The 17,404-nt window shown below is 33.3% G+C and overlaps 3 non-coding genes across 3 annotated transcripts; 2 read left to right on the forward strand and 1 right to left on the reverse strand.

The window, feature by feature from the left end:
• Nucleotides 1-848: 848 nt before the first annotated feature.
• TRNAT-CGU (transfer RNA threonine (anticodon CGU)) lies at nucleotides 849-920 on the forward strand. Its single transcript has one exon. It is a non-coding gene; the product is annotated as a tRNA-Thr (tRNA).
• A 752-nt stretch (nucleotides 921-1,672) lies between these two features.
• TRNAT-UGU (transfer RNA threonine (anticodon UGU)) lies at nucleotides 1,673-1,744 on the reverse strand. The gene has a single exon. It is a non-coding gene; the product is annotated as a tRNA-Thr (tRNA).
• Nucleotides 1,745-17,108: 15,364 nt separating this feature from the next.
• TRNAT-UGU (transfer RNA threonine (anticodon UGU)) lies at nucleotides 17,109-17,180 on the forward strand. Its single transcript has one exon. It is a non-coding gene; the product is annotated as a tRNA-Thr (tRNA).
• Nucleotides 17,181-17,404: the final 224 nt, after the last annotated feature.

Genomic DNA, 17,404 nt, shown 5'->3' on the forward strand with positions numbered 1-17,404 from the left:
GTATGTAAAGCTGGGTACACATTGTCAGTTTTGAATGTCGATATTTCGCAATTATCGATAACTGTCAAACCGTCCAGCAACCACAAAACATTTTGTGGTTGCATGATGAATGAGAAAAATGAACGGCCACACTAGCAAGCAACAACAAAGCTGTCATTTAAAACTGACAATGTGTACCCAGCTTAAGAAAGTAAGTACGATTTCACTCAGAAATCCCGATATATTCTTGATCAGCATGCAATTTTACATCGATATAGCCATGTCCGGCCGTCTGTGGTAATCACTCTAGCGTCCGAACGGATTGAAGTAGATGTATTAAATTCGTTGTAGATCTGTAGAACTTTTAGTATTGAAAATGGGCTATATAGGTCCACACTTTGGTATAGCCCCCATATGAAGTGACTCGTGCGTAACTCGTCTACATTTTAAGGAATTTTGAAGGTGTTAATCTCATTTTAGTCGTAATTTAAGATTTTGTGATTCCCGAGGTAAGAAAACATTTTCACAAAAACTGTCTATATGTACGTCCTCGTTTGGGGTATAACACCGATATAACGGTACCAACCGATTTCATATATATTGGTGTTTTTTTACATTTTCGACCTTTTTGGCTGCAATTGGGCAGTTAGGGTTGCTAATAGTCAAAAAATTTCTCTACCGAACATTGTAGACATAGAACCACGCGGTTGGGACTACAAAACTTTGTTTACGAAATCTGGTTCCAATAAAATTTATGGTGGAAGGTTCGGCCCGGGAGAACTTAACTCCGTTTTAACTTTTTTGTGGCTACAATGGACCACATTCAACATACAGTCGGTTGGATTGTTGCCAAAAAAATAATGTCACGAGCCTCTTTAGCTCAGTGGTAGAGCACTGGTCTCGTAAACCAGGGGTCGTGAGTTCAATCCTCACAGGAGGCAATTAAAAACCATATTTTTAAAGAAATATAGATGAGAATAAATTAATATATACAATAAATAATGTAAATGTAATGTAATATAGGGAAGTAATCCTAACCCTACTTAAATTACATAAAAATCTCGTTGAGATTTTGAAACACACCCGTAATACCAATTTATACAGGGGTATTTAAAAATATGTATCCATAATTTTTTATCTTGATTTTAACCGACATATGGATTTCAAAATTAAATTACATTACGTTTTTACTGAACTGTACCTATTACGTTTAATGTGAACTTTATTTTTCAGAATCCTCTAAATTATTTCCATATGATTTTGTTCTGATTACAAATATAATATAGTGGTTAATACTTAATGGCCTCTTACGAATGTTTCGAGATGTTCACATGTCCGATATGTAGTTTGTTACGAATTACTAAAATTTTATTTTTTTATGCAAAATAGCTGTTATTATTTTGCATAAAACGTGTTTAAGTAAAATTCATAATTTAAATTTCAAATAAATTGCATATCTCCCAAAAAACTGGTGTTTTAGCTACTCCAGCACCTACTTATGTGAAATGGTATCTATCCCAAAATTTGAACAACACATAACCTACAAATTTATGTGAGTCTGAGACAGTGAGTTTCTCTGAATTGTGTGTAAAAAACTTCGTCAAACCATTGCCGTTGTTACTGGTTTTTCTACAAATAACATGCTAAACTGCAGTATTTGACATCCCAGTTGTAGAAAAATGCTTTTACATATTGCCTCCTGTGAGGATTGAACTCACGACCCCTGGTTTACAAGACCAGTGCTCTGCCACTGAGCTAAAGAGGCTCCACTGAAACTAAAATATTATTATCAATATTTGTTAGATCGTTATAGCACGGTTACATCCTTCATGAGGATTTATTTGACGTTTGCGCTATGGAATTGACATTTGAAATCCAAAGCCACTGGGTTAATCCGGTTAAGTGTAACCGCGGAATTAATTTAGTTCAGTTTTCATTAATTAAAAATTTCGTTAAATTTTTTTTTTAAATAAAAGCCAACTTCAATGTTTACGTTGATAACTTGGTAACGAGTTGAGATTTTTTAACAATTCAAAAAACAATTTTGTAGACTGAAAAGTTGTTTTTAAGATGACATACAAAAATTATCCATTTACAGCAAATGTGTTCTTCTTTGACACGGCGGTGCCGATGATTTTCGGCAATTTACACACACACGACCCGAATGCACAGAAAGTACGCTCTTTCTGTGCATTCGGGTCGTGTGTGTGTAAAAGAGAACAAATGTTTTGATTTGTTATTGTTTTATAGCTGGCGTGAATACAAACTTACTAACACACTGTTATAAGTTGCTAGAGGAGCTTAGAACCGATTTCGGTGTGCTTAAATCCGATTTAGAACATGTCACAGTTCGCGTTTCCAACCTTGAACGAGTCTCTGATGACGTTACTGAAATGAAATCAGAGCTTAAAGATTTGAGAATGCAGCTTCTAAGACAAGAAAACTCACACGTTGCTTGCGAAATTCGGATCAACGGTATCCCTTATAACACTGAAGAAAATCTGCTTGAAGTTTTCGGAAATATTTGCAATTCCATTAATACAGCGGCACCTTGTGTACGATCCGTACATCGTCTAAAAACTCGGAGCAACACCAAGAAAGTTAATTAATGTTATAATTGTTAAATTTTTGTCGCCGTATGACAAGAATTTTTTCTCAAAACGTTAACAAGCTACAAAAAATGCATGACAGGAAACTTTTCCTAACTTCCATTGGGTTCAAGTCAAACAGTCAATATTACGTCAACGAAAACATATCCAACACCAACTACCAGCTTCTACAAGATGCCATCCACTTGAAAAAAAAGGTCTTGATACAAGCTGCATACACTTTTCGTGGGCTGGTGTACATTAAATCCAACAGCAGCACTGAACCTATTTGTGTATACCACCCCAAAATTTTTGATGCATTTCGACATGCGAGAGAGTACTCACCCACGGAACCACAATTTTAGATATGAGCTTTTTATGCCCAAGAGGATTATCTTTGATATTACATGTTTTTTAACATTCTACAAAACAAATTTTATTAACACTACCCAGCAAAAATTTGGTAGGCACATGTCATTACTTTCTGCATTACCAGGTAATGAGTACTCATTACCCTCCGCATTATCACACAGTATATATATAACAGATTACAAATAACTAATTACTTCCTTACTTACTATTTACTTACTAAGTAATGAGTATGGTGGCACAGAGCTAGTGTGTCCGACTACAAATTCTAGAGTTGTGTGTTCAAAGCTCAGCGTCGGCATGGGTGTTTTTTGTTTACAAAATTACAAAAACATGTTGATGTACATAGATGAGTTAAACCACCCTTGTTGTTCGTGCGAGTGGCCTAGTGTGTAGTGTGTTTGGCTACAAATCAGAAGTTCGTGTGTTCAAAACTGTTAGGTATCGATTGAAAAGGAAAAAACAAAAACAAAAAAAAATTGAATATAATTTCACCTCAATTTTTTTCTATATATAAAAATGGTGTAAAAAATGTATAGTAATTCATAAAATGAGAACGGCTAGGCCGATTTCTGTAATTTTTTTTGTCAGTTATTCGTATTTTCGAGGAGAAGGTCTTTACGGAAGAAAATTTTGGAAAATCTCTCTGGAAAAATCGGAAAATTGGAAAAATCGAAAATTGAGTTTTTGTATGAAATTTTATTCCTTAATAGCGAGACGAAGTTCGCCGGGTCCGCTAGTTTTTTTCTAAAAATAGATCTATGCTTTTTAGCTTTTTTCGATTGCCGGTATGTGGTTAAGTATGTACTTAAAAAAAATATTTAAGGAAGTACTTCCTCCCTATGACATCCCCATGTAAAAATAATGACTTTTACGGTCAATTAGTAAGTAGTTGCAACTGCCAAATTTTACTGAATAAAGTCATTACTTGGTAATGACTTTTTTTGCTGGGTATTATAACACTATTATTTATTTTTTTAATTTCAAACAATATATGTATTTTTATAAATCCTATGATCAATACCATTCCCATAAATATTGCCATGGCCTCATATTTTATATACACAAACATTGTTGATGCTGCAACACTTTTCAATATATCAATCTATGACACAAATTGATGGTACAAATATAGGTTCCAATTGCGTCACAAAAAATTTAGTCAAAATTTTAGCCAGTCAACGAAAAGGAATCAATATTTGTCATATCAACTCACAAAGCTTAATGAATAAAATTGTCGAGTTTAAATTCATTTTTGAAAACTCTGACATTGATGTCGTTTGCATCTCAGAAACCTGGCTCAATACGTCTATTCTCGACAATCTAATATGTCTAAAAGGATACTCGGTTTTCAGATCAGATAGGGAACGTCGTGGAGGGGGTGTAGCAATTTACAGTCTGTCGCAAAAGTTAGTATACACCGTTGAAACCAAAATGTATTAGGGATAAATATCACTATAACTTATTGAAAACAACAAACAATTAGTTTTATTTGATAGATAGGAAGGTTGTCTTCCGTAATAACAATTAAAAGTGAGCAATATTTGTATACATTAGCAAATGTACGGTTCGAATCCCAAAAAGACCAAAATTTATGTCGCAAAAGTTAGTATACAACGGAGAATCCTCCTGGAACTGTGTAAAAAATTCTTGATATTTTTGAACAAAATGAAACTAAATCTGTACCTACTATCATAAAGAGTATATTAATTGGTTTTAATGGCAGTTATAGTACTTATAGTGACAAGTCCAACGTACACTGGATCGTAAAATCCACAAAAATTGGTCATCTACAAATATAAAAACTGTAGCGACAAAATTCCGGGTATTATTTCTTGTTTATGAATTTTAAAGCCATGAAATGCTCTAAAGTTTCAATATGGGGTGATCTTGATCAAGTTTCGACTTGTCCCTTTTGAAGAAACGGGAATTTATTGAAGGAAACACATACTTTTGAGGCCGTTGTCCTTTTGAAACATGTAATAATCCTTAATCCTTACTCAAAAGGCCTTTCCTTTTCAGTTAATTTTCTCACAAATTATGTCCCTTTTCACATTCCCACCAAAAATAAATAGTAGGAGAACCTCAAGTTCTGGTCTGAGCCCTACAGTGATACTCCACCACCACAGAAGGATATCATAGCTAATTTAAAATTTTAATACAGAGCTTTCTCTGCTGTTATAACGCATGGATTGTGCAAAAACGTTCTGAAAAGCTGTGTTCGCTTCACTTAGGACCAAAATACAACTAAATGAATCAGTTAGAAGTAGTTCATTAGACATTGGTAGTAACTTATACACTAGGGACACGAGAAGCATGTCCGATACTGCTGAAAGGCCGGTAGGACAGTATAACTGTATGGCTTACAACTGACCTTGAGGTTCTCCTACTATTTACTTTTGGTGGGAATATGAAAAGGGGCAACATTTCTGATAAAATTAACTCAAAAGGAAAGTCCTTATGTGTATGGATTAAGGATTATTGCATGTCTCAAAAGGACAATGGCCTCAAACGTATGGGTTTCCTTCAAGAAATTCCCGTTTTTTTCTAACAGGATAAGCCGAAACGCGATCAAGATCACCCCATATTGAAACTTTAGAGCTTTTCTGAGCATTTCATGGCTTTAGAATTCATAAACAGGACATGACACCCGGAATTTTGTCACATAACAGTTGTTGTATTTGTAGATGACCATTTTTTGTGGATTTTACGATCCAGTGTACTTTGGACTTGTCACTATAAGTACTATAACTGCCATTAAAACCAATTAATATACTCTTTATGATCTTAAGTACATATTTAGTTTCATTTTGTTCTAAAATATCAAGAATTTTTTACACAGTTTCACGAGGATTCTCCGTTGTATACTAACTTTTGCGACATAAATTTTGGGCTTTTTGGGATTCGAACCGTACATTTGCTAATGTTTGCAAATATTGCGTAGATTTAATTGTTATTACGGAAGACAACCTTCTTGTCTATCAAATAAAACTAATTGTTTGTTGTTTTCAATAAGTTATAGTGATATTTATCCCTAATACATTTTGGTTTAAACGGTGTATACTAATTTTTGCGACAGACTGTATGTAAAAGCTAATATTAATTCCACTTTATTATTAAAATCATCCGTAGGAGATAAAATAGAATACTTATTCATTGAACTAAAAACATCTAATACAAAAATGTTAATTGGTAGTGTTTACAGACCTAACAATACAATTCATTTTGAGGCTTTCCAAAACTTACTAGAAACGGTGACTCTGGGTTATAGTGAAGTAATCATTGCCGGAGATTTTAACTCTAATATACTTGTTGATCAACAGTTAATAAATAATATGCTATCTCTCTGTTTACATGTAACAAATAATAAAAACCCCACTCATTTTTCTTCTACTATAAACACATTACTTGATCTATTTTTTGTCAACAATCTAACTAATGTGCTGCTCTATGATCAAGTATCAGCTCCCTGTTTTTCAAAACATGATTTAATCTTTATGACTTATAAACTTAATTTACCAATGGAAAACCAAAAAATTTCGTTTCGAGACCAACAAGTAGAATTTTTCTCAGGTAATATTCTTGCACTATACAATGAAACTGTTCCCGTCATAACAAAAAATATATCTTCTAAGAATAAACCGTGGTTCAACTCCTCTATCAAATCAAGCATTAAAGAAAGGGATATAGCTTACTCTAGGTAGAAGAGATTTAAAACGCCAGAGCTCTACGAAGATTTTCATTCCGCTAGGAAAAGAGTTAATAGTCGCATAAACGCAGCAAAATCAGAGTATTATCACACCAAATTCAGGTCTGCTATAGATTCCAAAAGTAAATGGAAAACTATTAGTGACATTGGTTTAGGGAAAAGCAAGGTTTCTAGCACTTATAATGGTGATGTGGATGAACTTAATAAACGGTTTATCAATGTACCCTCTCTTAATATTGACCCTTCCTACTATGGATATAATTCAGGAACGTCATTCGATATTCGATGGGAATTTTGAATTTCACTGCGTTACGAATGAGGAAGTTTTAAACTGCTTCAAAGCTGTTTCATCTAACGCCATTGGTCTCGACGAAATTGACCCTAAGTTTGTGAGAATATTACTTCCTCGCGCATTACCATACATAACCTATATTTTTAACTCTGTACTTAGTTCCAGCACATTTCCAAAACTTTGGAAGCATGCGAAAATCATACCGATACCAAAATCAAATATAGAATTTCGCCCAATAGCAATATTGTGCTTCCTTTCAAAAATATTTGAAAAAAATACACAAACAAATGAGCGAGTAATTGCAAAGGGACTCCCTGCTATGTGATGTGCAATCAGGTTTTCGTACTGAACACAGCTGTACCACCGCCTTAACTGAAGTTTCAGAGTCAATAAGGTGTGAGATTGACGAAAATAAGCTATGTTTTCTTGTATTACTCGACCATTCAAAGGCTTTTGATACTGTCGACCATCAAAACCTGTGTTTCAAACTACGCCGTTTCTTTAATTTTTCTAATACCTCAACCAAACTTATTATGTCATATCTATCCAACAGATCCCAGTCAGTATATTCAGGAACGTTGATATCTAAACCCATGGTGAGTGAAAAGGGAGTCCCACAAGGATCCATCGTAGGTCCACTCCTGTTTTCCTTATATGCGAATGACCTTCCTGATCAACTACGCCATAGCAAAGTGCACATGTATGCCGATGATGTGCAGATGTTTTTGAGTAGTCCTCTAAACAAGATTAGTCAGTTTGTAGGAAAACTTAATGATGATCTCTCCCTAGTGTGCGAATGGGCTAAAGCGAATGGATTAGTTTTAAACCCAACTAAATCAAAATGTTTGATCATTCATAAAAACAAAAAAGTTTCACTGCCAATCTTCGATATCCTCGTCAACAATGAAAAAATTGAGCGTAAAAAATCTTGGCGTGATTTTCAACAACACCTTAAACTGGAACAACCATATAAACGCTGTCGTTGGACAAACCTACTCCAAACTTCGGGCGTTGTGGTTAACGCATTCATACACTCCTCCCGAAATTCGTTGCCTTTTGGCAAAAACATTCTTGATGCCAGGTTTATTGTATGGGTGTGAAATATTTGCTAATTGCGATTCACTAAGTCGTCATAAACTGAACGTGGCATTTAATAACATAACATATGGCTTAAGAAAAAGACAAAATGTCACACAATTATCCAAATCACTTTATGGGGTAAACTTTGACACTCTTCTTAAAATTAAATCATTACAATTTCTTCATAAGGCTATTTTCAAAGAAAACCCGAAGTATCTCCTTAAAAGACTATTATTTACAAGATCGCGTAGAGGAAAGAAGATTATACCTTTTAGACGGAGGACCCTTGTGTCTGAAAGGCAATTTTTTATTGGCACTATACGTCATTGGAATGCTCTACCATCTGTTTTACAACGCATCAACAATGTTACTACTTTCAAAAAAAGGCTTCAAAACTATTTTTCAATCATAACATGAAACGTTTGGTATGATCATAATGTCCTTTCTGCTATTTTCATTACGGATATGTAACTTAAACATTAAAATTTTTATTGTAACTCAATTTTTAATGCTTATTCATAATCATTTCATATATTTTTTTTATCATAACTTTATTACAATTTATATATCCCCAATTTTTACCCTTATTATAATAGAAAAATTATGTAATTTTTAATGATTTTAACACACGGATATGTGATTATATTTACAATCCTGTACTGTAACTTATGCTTAGTTTACATTTGTCGTCGTTTCGTGATTTCGAAGGCGTTTCGTGATTTCGCGCGGAATCAAGCTAAATTTATCATGATTTCGCAAACAAAAATGAAATCATCTCATTTCGTGATTTCAGCGAAATCAACATCGAAATCACAGTACACATGATATACAACCCTGTTTTTGCCTAAAAAAGTACCAAAAGTTGCAACACTTTTCACGTATTACAATAAACAAGGTAGATGGTCAATTGTTGCAACAAAAAATTTGAGTATCAAAATTTGTAAACAATGTGAAAAATATTAAATTACTTTGTTACAATGCTATTTTTATTTGTGTTCCTGTACTTTTTTAATGGTAATGTTAGAAAAAAGAGCGAATTGTCAAAAATTGCTTCTCCATACAAATTTCTAAAAAATACGGGAACGGAAAAATGACGGAAATTGCAAAAACTCCAGCATAAATGTCAAAATCAACGTGTCAGCTATCATATTAGATGCCAATGAACATGCTTGTAGTATTGTGCAGGTTCTGAGCACAACTTTTATCTATCAAAATTTATTATTATGATGTCTCAACGATATAATATTTTTTTTATTTTTTTATTTGTTAGCACTATACACAATTAATACGATATATAGATAATTTTACAATAATTTTTCAAAAAAAGTTGTAAAGTTCTATATTGTCGTATATTTTTAATGATTAATTTTACAACAACTTGTTTTGAAAATTCATGTTATATCAGCTGCGCATATACATCTACCTTGATCATTGTGATATGCTTGAAATCAACAAAAAAATGAGTGTAAACACCGGGGTGTATTTCAGGATTTCGTGAAATCCACTGGATTTTGGAGCGCAAGTGTAAACTTGACATTATAAGACTTTTGTCTTGTTGTGCAGGAGAAACACAAAATAAATAAATAAATATTTTGAATTTTCTCCGTTCTCTTTTTGTTCATGTCTGATTTACAGTACCGTTATGCTAAAATTTTACGGGACAAAAAAATGGCCATTTTTAAAATGAGCATTAAAAATGATGCGGAATAATTGGTTCCTTATAGTTATCAGCAGTTTTGACAAGACTGTATATCCCAACCGCGATACTCATTTACAGCTCTATCTGTTCTCCCGAAAACAAATATACTAAACTTTCCTAATACATAAGTACGAATTTCCTCCTTATATAAGCTAAAGAGGTCGCTCTATTTAATTCCCTTCCGAGATTGTATGCAGACAACAAATGTGAACAGTAAAAAATCATTACAAGGATTCATTCTGTATTCGAAATAAAAAAATTATATACAGTGACTGTCACTGAAAATTAAGCAATCTGAAATAAAAATGTAAACTTTGATTACTTGGAAACGAGATTTTTTAACAATTCAAAAAGCAATTTTGTAGTATGAAAAGTTGTCTTTAAGATGGCATACACAAATATTTGGTTTACAGAACCGTTATACTAAAATTTTAGCGGAAAACAAAAAATGGGAATTTTTTAATTGTGCATTAAAAATGATGTACCACAATACCGTTATACTAAAATTTTAGCGGAAAACAAAAAATGGGAATTTTTTAATTGTGCATTAAAAATGATGTACCACAATAATCAATTAATAATTTCTAAATTTTTCACTTTTTATGCCATTTTAATAAGAGTATTTTCTCAATCAAATCCAGGGGATTGTCATGTAAGAATACACCTACATTACCTTTCAATGTTAAAAAAGGACTCGATTGATGGAAAATTATTCGTTTTAGAAAAAAAAATATTTTTTAAAAAATGCTCAAAAAAGTCTCAAAAATATAATTTTCACAAAAATTTTTAAGTTTTCTCGCAAAAAAATTCTCGGCGCTGAGTGGGTTAATATATGTAAATAGTATCATCGGTGGTTGTTTGAAAATAAAGTGCGTGTCAAAAATATTTGTTTTTTTTTTTCTTTTGTCAATAATAACACCTCAGTATTTGACAGTTGTTTAATGGAGAAGTTGCTGTAAAAATTGTTTCAGCATCATGTAGTAAAAACTATGGAGCACAAGGATATAACACCTTTTATAACACATTAGTCTTGTTGTATAGGATATAAATAAATATATTAAGAAAAATATTCGCCGCAATATCATTCATTAAAGTTGCCAAAGGCACTATACACCTAAAAGGCTAAGATTTCAAGGAATCTTAATTTTCAAAAAAATGAGATTTCACATCTGTCTCGTGTTTTGCTAACATCCTGATGTAAACTTTAAAAACGTCATATTTCTAGCTCTACTTTCACAATCTGATTGGCTTTTTCTCATGATCCAAATAGAAGGTCATCCAATAAGACAAGCTGATACCTCCATTTCCTGTCAAAATATATTGTCGTAGTTTGAAATTGAACAAAAAAACATAGCAACCCATAGCAAAATTATCAAAGCAAATTTTGGTTATTTCCACCAAATGTTAAAATTCTTTTGAAATATTGCGAATAAAACATTTGTCTACAATTATCTTTGTGTTTTGTGGCGTTTATTGTTGTGTGATATAAAAGAAACCAAAAATAAATAAACATTTTTAATAAAATCAAAACGAAATAATTTTATTCGCAGCAACAACAACTTTTGACAACAAATGAAGGTGCAGAGTTGTATTTTTGTTAAATTTTCCGATTGGATGACCTTCTTTATTGGGACATGGCTTTTTCTGTAATTTGGGAAAATTGGGTCTTGATGCATAGTGAATTGGTAAAAAGTAAGGAAAGGAACAAATACGGGCAATGCCAATAAAAACGTCCGGATTGTCGAGTAGAAAAATCTCACTATTTTTTACACGTAGAACACTATTTACTTCTACATATATTTCATTTAAGTGTTCGGCATTAGCAATTACAATTTAAAAAAGTATTTTTTAATTAATTTCTCGTTAGAGACGAGCTTACTGACCAAGATGCTTTTTGAAAAAGGAAAGCCGACGATACGAACCCACACAATCACCACTGTGTGACATGCACGTTTCGCCTTTGGTTTAGGAAGGCTCCTCAGACACATCGACTGTGGGGCGGCTTCGCTATCCTCAAACTTATTTCCTCTTTCAAATGCAAGTTGTTTTTTGAAAGAGGAAAGAGGAAATAAGTTTGAGGATAGCGAAGCCGCCCCACAGTCGATGTGTCTGAGGAGCCTTCCTAAACCAAAGGCGAAACGTGCATGTCACACAGTGGTGATTGTGTGGGTTCGTATCGTCGGCTTTCCTTTTTCAAAAAGCATCTTGGTCAGTAAGCTCGTCTCTAACGAGAAATTAATTAAAAAATTAATAAAAAAAATGACCTTCGCCTAATAGGCAAAATTTTCAAATAAAAATAAAAAAGTATTATTATCTACTACCACGAATGATTTAATCATAGAAAATAATTTATTTTCTTTACTATTCGTTAATCCGGTCAATTTGAAAATTCGGAGACCGCCGAAACCTGTGGTGTACGGATTATCGAGATTAAACTGTATATATGGGAGCAATATCCAAATTTGAATCAATTCTTACCAAAATAAATAGGGATCGCAATAGGGCAAAAAATCTCCAATTTTTATGCGAATTGGTCAATAAATGTGACCTGTACTTTGTTTTCAAAACGACATGGCCAGACGGATAAGTGCGAATCTATGCAGATCATCAAAAGGAACTGTGGGTCTATTTCGTTTCCTTTTGCATGTTGCAAATTCATTCACTAAGATATAATACCCTTAGGGTATTAAAATATAGTTATCAGTACAATCATGAATAAAAATTCCGTGCGGAATTTGATTCCTTTCCCCAATTTCACAATTTTTTATTTCCATATTTGTGTCCAAAAAGGCAATATTTTTGTCGATTCGACTAGAAGCGAATCTAGTAGTTTCCAACTTTTAACAAAAATATGTATATACTTTCCGTAGTTATTTGTTGGCTGGTTTTTCATTCATACAACTTTGCTTTAAAAATAAGTGTCAGATAAATTCCGCGTCCAAAATTTTATATAAACAAATATTGGGGTCCTGGAGATGGACCCACATACAAAGACGATAAAACCATTAACCCATTTACAATTAGAGTTGAACCTGAGGTTAGTAAGAAGATTTTATGTTGCGACCACTAAGAACTTCAAATGTCAAATTACTGCTAGTTCGGTTTAATATTGTAGCTAAAATCATCAAATTACTGAAAATCGGGAGGAACCGTTATATGGGGGATTTCTTGACAATTTTTGGTGGAGAGGTGTGGTGACCACTAAGAATTTCAAATGTTCAAATTACAGATAATTCGGTTAAAACTTGTTGGTAAAATTCTCAAAATACCTGAAATCTGGCGGTAACGTTATATGGGGGCTATTCCAAAACGTGGACTTATGTCCACTAGTTATATAAGTTTATTGACATTTAAGAACCCTAAATGTCAAATTATAGCTAAATCGGTCTGAAAATGTAGCTAAAAACGTCAAAATACCGTAAATCGGGGGATACCGTTATATGGGGGCTATACCAAACGTGGACCTATGTCCACAAGTTTTGTTATATAACTTTATTGACACTTAAGAACCCTAAATGTCAAATTATAGCTAAATCGGTCTGAAAATATAGCTAAAAATGTCAAAATACCGTAAATCTGGGGGTACCGTTATATGGGGACTATACCACAACGTGGACCTATGTTCACAAGTTTCTTTATATAAGTTTATTGACACTTAAGAACCCTAAATGTCAAATTATAGCTAAATCGGTCTGAAAATGTATCTAAAAACGTCAAAATACCGTAAATCGGGGGATACCGTTATATGGGGGCTATACCAAAACGTGGACCTATGTCCACAAGTTTTGTTATATAAGTTTATTGACACTTAAGAACCCTAAATGTGAAATTATAGCTAAATCGGTCTGAAAATGTAGCTTAAAACGTCAAAATACCGTAAATCGGGGGGTACCGTTATATGAGGGCTATACCAAAACGTGGACCTATGTTGACAAGTTTCTTTATATAAGTTTATTGACACTTAAGAACCCTAAATGTCAAATTATAGCTAAAGCGGTCTGAAAATGTAGCTAAAACGTCAAAATACCGTAAATCGGGGGGGTACTGTTATATGGGGGCTATACCAAAACGTAGACCTATGTTCACAAGTTTCTTTATATAAGTTTATTGACACTTAAGAACCCTAAATGTCAAATTATAGCTAAATCGGTCTGAAAATGTAGCTAAAAACGTCAAAATACCGTAAATCGGAGGGTACCGTTATATGGGGGCTATACCAAAACGTGGGCCTATGTTCACAAGTTTCTTTATATAAGTTTATTGACACTTAAGAACCCTAAATGTCAAATTATAGCTAAATCGGTCTGAAAATGTAGCTAAAAACGTCAAAATACCATAAATCGGGGGGTACCGTTATATGGGGGCTATACCAAAACGTGGACCGATATAGCCCATCATCGAACTTGACCTGCCTGCAAACAAAAGAATCCTTTCCCCAAAATTTCAGCGTCCTATCTCTATTTTTGTGGATGCTAGAGTGATTACCACAGACGGACGGACGTGCTCAGATCGACTCAGAATTTTATCCTGATCAAGAATATATATACTTTATAGGGTCGCAAATGAGTATTTCAATGCGTTACAAACGGAAAACAAACTTAATATACCCTCCATACTATGGTGGAGGGTATAAAAAAACGTTGCAAGGTAATTAATTTTAAATTGCTAAATGAATTTACCGTTATACGTATTATGGAATACAGTTTTGTTGTATTTAATTTTGTTTATTAGGGATATGAAAAAGAACTATGCACTTGGATTGGATTAGATTGGATAAAAATGCTTCCTCACCCTTAAAACTCGAGATGTATGTGGACTTTTTGGTTGACTGTATTTGCATATGAGACCTCGAATATTGTTGCAGAAGGACTACTATTAGCTATTTTCGTTATTTTTACGTTTTTCTACAGCACAAGCATTCCAATAGACAAAATGAGCAACAATTAGTACTTTGCTTAAAAAATCCTTAAATACGACAAACAAATAGTGCTTCTGGGTGTAAGAATACGAACTTTGCCACTCACATAGACGCCATCTATACCTAAATGAGGGAATAAATTAAAAACTAGTTTTGAAATTTTTAAATCTTTCGTCTTCATAGTAATTCCCATCAATTGTTTCACATTTGCACATTAAATATGTATGTAATTAACAACGATTTTAATCAGTTTTTATGGGTGTACGAATATGAACTTTGCCCACTGTATGTAAACTTAAAAAAACTTAAAAATTAAGAATAATAGGCGTCTTAATATTATTCAGGGCGAAGCTAAGTACGATAATTACGTTAACACGACTTCATTTAAAATTGCTCTAGAATTGGTTGTTTCATCAAAGAAGTTTTTTCGTCAACATTGGTTTTTTTGGAGGTGTTGGTAGGCAAATGGTAACTATTTTTTTTAATTGCCTTCTGTGAGGACTGAACTCACGACTCCTGGTTTACGAGACCGCTCTTCCACTGAGCTAAAGAGGCTCTTGACATTATTTTTTTTGGCAACAATCCAAGTAACTGTATGTCGAATGTGGTCCATTGTAGACAACCCTCCACCACAAACGGACAAATTTCTGTAAAAAAGTTTTGTAGCCCCAACCAAGATCAAATTGGAAATTTCAAAAATGTCGCTAAAACCCTCAAATACACTTATATGGGGGCTAAACGAAACATGGACCTATATTGAAAAATTTTTGGCAGAGTAGTTTTCTGACAACTGGGAGCCTCGAAAGTCAAATTGGAAGTGCTTCTGTCAAAAAGGTAGCTAAAATCCTCAAAATACCGAGAATCTGGAGGTACCGTTAGATGGGGGCTATACCAAAACATGGAGATATGTTGATAATTTTTGGTGGAGATATTTTGTGACCTCTGGGAAAGAACCTCATACGTCAAATTATAGGTAGTTCGGTCAACTAATTCTGCAAAAACCCTCAAAAACTAAAAATCGGGAGGTTATAACAGGGCTATGCCGAAACATGTTGACATTTTTTGTTGAGATATTTTGTGGCCTTTGGGAATCTCAAGCGTCAAATTATACGTAGTTCGGTCAAATAATTTTGCAAAAACTAAGAATAGGAAGGTACCGTTATATGGGGCTATGCCGAAACATCGACCTATGTTGACAATTTTTTGTGGAGATATTTTGTGGCCTTTGGGAATCTCAAGTGTCAAATTCCAGGTAGTTCGGTCAAAAAATTTGCTAAACCCCTCAAAATACCGAAAATCGGACGGTACCGTTATTTGGGGGATATACCAAAGCGTGGACCTATATAGCCCAGTTCCAATACCACAAGTTCTACGGACCTACAATGAACTGGATCAAAATGTTATCCATGGACATGGCTATATCGACGTAGAATTGCACCCTAATCCAGAATATATATAAAATATTTCAGTTAAACCAAATTTATACTTCTACAATTTCTTTATTTGAATTGTGCCAGTAATAATTCGCAGTTTTGTTATTTTTTATGCATTCCTCGCTAGAAAAAAAACTTTTGGCATCAAGAGAAGAAGACTAAGGCCTGAATTTGCTTTCTGTAGTGCGATTCTCTAACTCATTTTTTGAGTTACCGACAAAAATCGATAAAATTAAAACGTAAAATTATGAATGAAAAATTCAATTAAAAGTTGACAACAATCCTACTATCGGTAGAACTTTACAACTACTATTTAGTCGTCGTTAACTTACCGACAAACATCATTAATTACCGAAATTATAAGCATTTTAATTTTACCGACATTTGTCGGTAACTCAAAAAATGAGTTAGAGAATCCCACTACTGGTAACTTTACTAAATGAACCTTGGTGGATGGTATACAATTGTAGCTATTAATAGATCAAATTGATAACAAAATATTTTCGAAAATTATCTAAGCATTTTGAAGACGATAATAGATCTGAAAGACACTGATAACATCTTCAAAAGATGTAATGATCACGGTTGGTTACAATTATCTCATGGTTCACACATACGCAAAAGTTGCTGCAATTTTGCAATTCCGTTTTGACCGTTTTTCTTATGTTTAACAGAATTGTAACAAACGTACTTTGTGAACAAAAATTTACTATTCATTTTCCAAACCAATTTGAATTGTCTGTAATAAAAAATAAAATTGTGTGTTTTTATGAAATAAAGAGGCTGAAAACTATGTGTGTGGGATTTTAAAAATAGATGAATTCGGATGAAAGTCAATCATACAGGTAAAAATTTCTCCAAAAATGCGTGATAAATTACCATAATTTCATTGTACGTTTTCTACCCATGTTTGCTATTTTTTTCTACCCCTGCAGAATGTGAAAATGAAGGTCAAAACGGAATTGTAAAATTGCAGCAACTGTTGCGTATGTGTGAACCATGAGTATTTTGCGAATATCGATTTTTAATTAACATTTAAGAGCCTCTTTAGCTCAGTGGTAGAGCACTGGTCTTGTAAACCAGGGGTCGTGAGTTCAATCCTCACAGGAGGCAAGTTTAAGATATTTTTTTTTTTTTTTAATTCGAAATAATTGTAATTCTTAACAAATCATATATATACAAATGAATAAAAAATAAATAAATATTTATTACTTATTTAGAACATTGGCTAAATCCCGCTGTTGTTGTTTATTAAAAAATTTTTTTGTTGAAGAAGTTGTGGAAAAATAATTTCGGTGGGATATCCGCAAACAAAAACAAGGAAATTATGAGATTCG

The sequence above is a fragment of the Musca autumnalis genome, unplaced genomic scaffold (assembly GCF_047663935.1).
Source record: "Musca autumnalis isolate F117 unplaced genomic scaffold, ASM4766393v1 scaffold_5, whole genome shotgun sequence".
NCBI lineage: Eukaryota > Metazoa > Arthropoda > Insecta > Diptera > Muscidae > Musca > Musca autumnalis.